Source organism: Glycine max, chromosome 10, assembly GCF_000004515.6.
Source record: "Glycine max cultivar Williams 82 chromosome 10, Glycine_max_v4.0, whole genome shotgun sequence".
Lineage (NCBI taxonomy): Eukaryota > Viridiplantae > Streptophyta > Magnoliopsida > Fabales > Fabaceae > Glycine > Glycine max.
Genome location: NC_038246.2, coordinates 7,930,851 through 7,938,962, shown reverse-complemented (window position 1 = coordinate 7,938,962; position 8,112 = coordinate 7,930,851).

Below are 8,112 nucleotides of genomic sequence, written 5' to 3'. Positions count from 1 at the left end.
TGCACAATGCACAAGGCAAGATAAAATGTCAAATGAAGAATTGAAGCTGCAGGATCCACGATGTCGGATACAATGTCCAGGACATCCTGCCCGAAAATACTGGACACATAAATCTGTTATATCTTTAACAGATTAATGTGCAGTTAGCAACAGATTAGGCGCTATAATCTTTAGGAACGAATTAAAAGATAATTAAAGTTTGAATTACAAACTTGAATAGTTTCGTTCAGGGATTAGAGATTGAAGATAAAAACTAAAAGATAAAACTTTATCTTTTAGATCTTTAAGTGCAGATTTTCAGGAGAATGATAGATCTTATCCAGCGCAAGTTGTTGCAGCCCAGATACGTACACTGCTATATAAACATGAAGGCTGCACGGGTTTTCTATCAAGTCAGAGATTGAAGAGTTATTTTGTGAGTTTTGTGACTTGAGTGTTTTTGTGAGCCACCTTGATGCTACCCTAACATCAAGTGTTGGACCTGAGTGTGTAGAGTTGATCTCTATTGTTCAGAGAGCAATCTCTGGTGTGTCTTTGATTTGTTTGTAAACACGGGTGAGTGATTGAGAGGGAGTGAGAGGGGTTCTCATATCTAAGAGTGGCTCTTAGGTAGAAGTTGCATGGGTAGTGGTTAGGTGAGAAGGTTGTATACAGTGGCTGTTAGATCTTCGAACTAATACTATTTTAGTGGATTTCCTCCCTGGCTTGGTAGCCCCCAGATGTAGGTGACGTTGCACCGAACTGGGTTAACAATTCCCTTGTGTTATTTACTTGTTTAATCTGTTCATACTGTCATATATAATCTGCATGTTCTGAAGCGCGATGTCGTGACATCCTGTACGACATCTGTCCTCAGTATCAGAATTTCACGAAGGATGAGACTTGATATGTCTTTGAAGATCAAAGAAGAAGTAAGAAAGCAATTCGATGCGGGTTTCTTAGCTGTGGCGCGGTACCCGGAGTGGGTGGCCAACATTGTCCCGGTCCCGAAAAAGGACGACAAGGTTCGAATGTGTGTAGACTATCGGGACTTAAACTGAGCCAGTCCTAAAGACAATTTTCCTCTGCCACACATTGATGTATTGGTAGATAATACAGCTAAGTTCGCCCTTGTCTCATTTATGGATGGTTTCTCGGGGTATAATCAAATAAAAATGGCACCCAAAGATGTAGAGAAGACCACTTTCGTCACCCTATGGGGGACGTTCTGCTATAAAGTGATGGCCTTCGGGCTCAAAAATGCTGGGGCAACTTATCAACGTGTCATGGTGGCATTGTGCCATGACATGATGCATAAGGAAATAGAGGTCTACGTAGATGACATGATTGCCAAATCTCGGACTGAGGACGAACACCTCGTCAATCTACGTAAGCTATTCGGAAGGTTGCAGAAATACCAATTGAAGCTAAACCCAACCAAGTGTACCTTTGAGGTAAAGTCGGGAAAGTTGTTGGGATTTATTGTAAGTCAGAAAGGGATAGAGATAGATCCCGAGAAAGTGAAGGCCATCCTTGAAATGCCGGAACCACGCACGGAGAAGCAGGTTCAGGGGTTCTTGGGCAGGTTGAATTACATCGCGAGATTTATCTCGCAACTCACCCCTACCTGTGAGCCCATTTTCAAGCTATTACGTAAGAACCAGACGGTCCTGTGGAACAGTGACTGCCAAGAGGCCTTCGAGAAGATCAAACAGAGTCTCGCAAGCCCCCCGGTGCTCATGCCACCTGTAACAGGAAGACCTCTTTTCCTGTACATGACCATGTTGGACGAGTCTATGGGGTGCGTGTTGGTTCAGCATGATGATTCTGGGAAAAAGGAGCAAGCCATCTACTATCTAAGCAAGAAGTTTACCGCATGTGAGATGAATTACAAAATGCTGGAAAGGACGTGTTGTGCTCTGGTATGGGCATCACATCGGCTTAGGCAGTACATGCTCAGCCATACCACGTGGCTTATTTCCAAAATGGATCCCGTGAAATACATCTTTGAGAAACCGGCCCTCACGGGACGAATCGCTAGGTGGCAGGTACTACTATCTGAATTCGATATCGTTTACGTCACCCAAAAGGCGGTAAAGGGAAGCGCCTTGGCAGATTATTTGGCCCAGCAACCCCTCCAGGATTATCGGCCGATGCACCCTGAGTTCCCAGATGAAGATATCATGGCCCTATTCAAAGAGAAGCAGACGCACGAGGACATAGACAAATGGATTGTTTGCTTCGATGGGGCATCTAATGCTTTGGGCCATGGAGTAGGGGCAGTCCTTGTATCCCCGGATGATCAGTGTATTCCTTTCACGGCTAGGCTAGGTTTTGATTGTACCAACAATATGGCCGAGTACGAAGCATGCGCCCTCGGGGTTTAGGTGGCCATTGATTTTGATGTAAAACTACTCAAAGTGTATGGAGACTCAGCTTTGGTGATACGCCAGTTGAAAGGAGAATGGGAAACTAGGGATCCGAAGTTGATACCCTATCAAACTCACATCTTGAGGTTAGCCAAGTACTTTGACGACATTTTTTTCCACCACATACCTCGGGAAGAGAATCAAATGGCTGATGCATTAGCCACCCTGGCATCCATGTTTCAACTTGCCCCACACGGGGATCTGCCGTACATCGAATTTAGATCTTAAGGCAGGCCGGCATATTGTTATGCAATAGAGGAAGAACGGGATAGGAAACCGTGGTATTTCAACATCAAACAATATGTCGAGAACAAAGAATACCCACCAAGGATTTCTGACAATGACAAAAGGATGTTGAGGAGATTGGCTACTGGTTTCTTTGTAAGTGGTACCATCCTGTACAAACGGAACTACGACATGACCCTCCTACGATGCATAGATGCCAAAGAGGCAAACTTCATGATTGAGGAGATCCACGAGGGTTCATTTGGGACACATGCCAATGGGCATGCCATGGCCAGGAAGATCCTTAGGGCCGGTTATTACTGGCTCACCATGGAGAGCGATTGTTGTGCCCATGTAAAGAAGTGTCATAAATGTCAGGCATACGCGGACAATGTCAATGTTCTGCCACACCCTCTGAATGTTATGTTCGCCCCTTGGCCTTTTTCAATGTGGGGGATAGACGTTATTGGGGCCATCGAACCCAAGGCTTCGAATGGTCACCGCTTCATTCTTGTGGCGATAGACTACTTCACCAAATGGGTCGAAGCAGCTTCTTATACTAATGTCACGAGAAGTGTGGTAGTCAGATTCATCAAGAGGGAGCTAATTTGTCGATACGGACTCCCTAGGAAGATCATCACTGACAATGGCACCAATCATAACAACAAGATGATGTAGGAAATGTGCGAGGATTTCAAGATCCAGCATCATAACTCCACCCCTTATCGGCCAAAGATGAATGGGGCTGTAGAGGCTGCTAATAAAAATATTAAGAAGATTGTCCAGAAGATGACTGTGTCATACAAAGATTGGCATGAGATGTTGCCTTTCGCCCTACATGGATATAGAACTTCAGTACGAACTTCTACTGGGGCAACGCCGTATTCCTTGGTTTATGGGATGGAAGCAGTACTCCCATTTGAGGTAGAGGTTCCTTCTCAAAGGATAATAGCAGAGTCAAGCCTAGGAGAGTCAGAATGGGCTCAATCACGCTACGACCAACTCAACCTTATTAAAGGTAAGCGTTTGACGGCCATGAGCCATGGGCGTCTGTATCAACGAAGGATAAAAAACGCGTTTGACAAGAAGGTACGTCCGTGCAAGTTTAACGAGGGGGACCTTGTGCTAAAGAAGATGTCCCACGCTGTTAAGGACAATCGGGGCAAGTGGGCCCCGAATTATGAAGGGTCTTTCGTGGTGAAAAGAGCTTTCTCTGGGGGTGCTTTGATACTCACCAACATAGATGGTGAGGAGCTACCCTCGCCCGTGAACTCCGATATTATTAAGCGATACTATGCTTGAAGTCTGGGGCAATCGAGAGGACCGTTGCATGTTCTTTTACTTCTGAGTTTTTATTCTTCTTGGTTTCCTCCAGGGATTCCCTTTCACTGTAATTGTCTCGTTTCTTTAAAAGAAGAGGAGATGGGTTAGGCTTCAGTCCTCCCTTTGGTTTTAAACCTTGTGTTAGTTTATAATCACCTGAGCCCTCTTCGCTTTGGTTCATGGGGTGCCCCAAACGTGTAAAATTAAAATTGAACCTAACCAGCTTTCACTAATAAAATCGTCGCATTAGGAACATTCATGCATGCACATACACATGCATATCTTGTGGTAACAGGGGCATGATCATCTTAGGCCTTGGTCAGAAGTCGAGACGAGTTGACGGCAGAAATCAACCAAGGTAAGATAATGACCCGGTCACGATTGGCCGCACATTGTTTGCTCCCTACTTGCAGGTACTTAGGCACAGATGCAAATGGAGGATAGGGTCACGACCGACCAATCGTCGTCCCTTCCCGACGTTGGGCCAACAGAGAACGTCGCTGCAAGGCAGCCCAGTATCCTTTGAATTCATAGTATTTTATTACTATTGTTTGTTTTAAATAAGTAATCGACGCCTAATCCTAACTTAAGTAGGTTCAAGTAGGCAAAACGCTAACCCATAAGAGGGGGGGAAGGCATGGTTAATGTATCCCAAAAAAAAAATGGCAGGTTAGCTCGCCTGGGCGAGCAACCCCTGCATCCAAAATATAAAAACGAGGGAGGGAAACGTTTTTGTACCCAAAAACTCCCTCCCCCCCCCCCCTCATTCAAAAGAGAGAACTCACGAAGGCTTGCGGTTTTTGCTCCCCTAAGCCACTTTTGGTTGCGTTTTGCTTTCATTTTCGTTGTTTCTACTCACTCCAACAAGTAAGTATTCAATCCTTGAGTTTTTTGCTTTCCGTTGGTGCATTTTGTTCATTTTGGTGCTCTAAATTGTGAGAACATGCTCATGCTTGTGGGGCAGTTTTGGGTTGCTTTTTATGCTTGATTTGTTGAGTTAAGGATTTGTGTGAGAAGGCCTTAGGCCTATGATGTATTCTGAAGCAATGGGGCATGCCACATTGCCCCCATTCTCTTGCAATTTATGTCTAAACATGCGCCCACCAAGTGCTCGGTGAAATGCCCCAATGACGTATGAATGTGATTTTGTAAAATTGGGATTGTGGGACTGGTTTATATATATATAGGGACAGCATAGGGAATTCAAATAGGCCCCCAAATGCAATCCCAAGATTAGGAACCCAAGCTTTTAGCTTCAATGCAAGGAAACATACTTATGGCTAAGGACCTAAATTTTGGTTTTAGCAGTAGAAAAGCATGAAAATTAGGACTTGCTTATAAGAGTTTTTACTCGAATTTGGGCTGCCCCGTGATTGATACTTTGCGCCTAGGTAGCATGGAAAAAGCTTTTCAATAGAATGTAGATATATGTGTGAATATAGGTACCATGGAAAACACCTTGCAACGGTGTGTATATATGTGAACATATGGCATGAAATTCTTTGCAAGGGGTGAATGAATATTGAGGTCGCTTCCTAAATGAATGTATGATAGCATGGAATTCCCTTTTGAATGCAAGTGTGTGCATAATGTAAATAGCTTGCCAATATGCATAAGTGTGAGTGAAACAATAAAAGTTTGTATGATATATATTTCAAATATGTGTAGGTAGTTTGTGATAGCAAATGTTTAGGATGTAATTAAGTGTAAATTTTGACGCAATGCCTTGAGCGTAAAAGTGTATGTTCTTTTCAAAATGCATATGTATGTGTGACAATTAGAATGTGTCGGAAGTCCTTGTATGTTGGCATAAATAGTAGGATATTCTACACATACGTGTGTGCATAAATAGATTACATGAGTTCGTTCTAACATAAGAGGGATTAGCATGTCATTTTTATGTTAAGATAAGCATTATCTTGTAAAACTAACTTCCCAAATGTTTGTTCTCGCAGGAAATGGCCCCAAGGAAGCTTGCCTCAAAGAGATCCAGGAAGGATAAAGCGGCTGAAGGAACCAGTTCCGCTCCCGAATATGACAGTCATCGTTTTAGGAGCGCTGAGCACCAGCAGCGCTTCGAGGCCATCAAGGGATGGTCATTTCTCCGGGAGCGACGCGTCCAGCTCAGGGACGACGAGTATACCGACTTCCAGGAGGAGATAATTTGCCGGCGATGGGCATCGCTGGTTACCCCCATGGCCAAGTTCGACCCAGACATAGTCCTCGAGTTTTATGCCAATGCTTGGCCTACAGATGAGGGTGTGCGAGATATGCGATCCTGGGTGAGGGGTCAGTGGATCCCATTCGATGCAGATGCTCTCAGCCAGTTCCTGGGATATCCTTTAGTGCTGGAAGAGGGCCAGGAGTGCGAGTATGGCCAGAGGAGGAACCGGGCCGATGGGTTTGATGAGGAGGCCATCGCCCAATTGCTGTGTATACCGGGGCAGGATTTTGCCCGAACTGCTGCGGGGAGACGGGTGCGGATCATGCGCACCAACATGACTACTCTGACCCAGATATGGATGACGTTGCTGCTCAGCAACATCTAGCCCAGCGATCATAATTCTGACCTCCCCCTGCCGAAGTGTCAGCTGGTGTACGCCATCCTGACATGGATGAGCATTCACGTGGCTCAGTTGATCGCTGATGCCATCTATCTATTTGCAGGTATGGCGCCTACCAGGCACCCTCTGGACCCAGATAAGTCCAACAGGGCCCTGGGATTTCCCGCTTTGATCACAGGACTCTGCTAGTCGTTCGGAGTCCCCGTCGCACCTAGCAAGGTGATTCGGCCGCCCATCACCCGAGCTTTTATTGAGAAGTATTGCACGCAGAGACAGGCCCAGGGGGATGCTCCGCAGGTCGCAGACGCGCCCCCACTTCATCAGGCTGGCCCAGCTGGATCATTTGGTACGGAGCAGTATTTACGGCATTTGGTTCGCCAGCAGGCGGCCAACCACCGGGCGCATGTACAGACCCATGATTGTCTTTACCAGTTGAGCCTCAGCCTGCAGAGCCAGGGTTTTACTTCTTTTCCATGACCTACTCCGGATCAGTTCATGGCAGAGGTCGCATGGCCCGGAGATTGGCCTGAGGCCCGGGCAGGAGAGGCACCAGCAGAGGCTCCCGACGAGGCATGTGAGGCCCGCGAGGACGAGGAGATGACCGATTTGCTTGATTTATTGGAAGGGAGTGGAGCCTCATGATTAGGAGATCCCTAGATCCATATTTCTTTTTATGTTATGTTTATGTTTCCATTTTTTTTCCTGTTACATATCATCTTATTTTTGTTTAACTAAGGGACTAACGTTTGTTTCGTGTTGATTGACTTTTGTTTTATACATACATATCGTTTGAGTCGTTACGTTAGTACTTGTTTCGTTGTTGTCAATAGTGTCTGTTGAAATTCCGGAATCGCGTAGAATTTTTCATTTAGGAACGCCGTCCTAAAAATAAAATGAACCAAAATCATGATAAAAAAGAAAGAAGTGTTGTGAATAAAATGTCTGCATATATAAAGAAAAAGGAAAATGTGAATAGAAGGGTTTTTATAAAAATATATGTGTAGAGAAATTCTTGTGTGTGTGAACAACGAGTGTATATAAAGAAACTTTTGTAAGAACCATAGGTGTGCCTTGGAGAAAAACGAAAAGGATCTTTGAATGAAAATAGGGTTTGACCGTGTGACGTAAAGAGAGAGAGTTCCAATGCGTATACAGAAAAAGTTTGTCATGTATAAGAGTGTAGATATACAAAGAAAAATTTCTTCATAGAGGACCATAGGTGTATAATTTTGTGAATATATAAAAATGAAACAAAAAAGAAAAAGAAAGAAAGACCGCGAAGGTCGACATGTTATAGTTAAGAAGTATAAATCATTCGTAAAGAGCAAACGTATCTTCTGGAAACAAGGGACTGACACTAAGAGTTTATTTTCTGGAATAACCGAGAGAAGAATGGATGAATTCATTGAACTGATGAAAGAACATAACTTGGAAACGTTGGGTCTATTTGTGTAAATTCCCAACCGTAGTATCACAATGCCATAAACGGGATGCTTGAGTGCCCACCTGGCTGTAGCCATGACTAATTTTGCACGTTGTTTTCAAATCATCATTGTCACGCGTGCCTTGTGGAGTAATATGGGAGTTCGGCC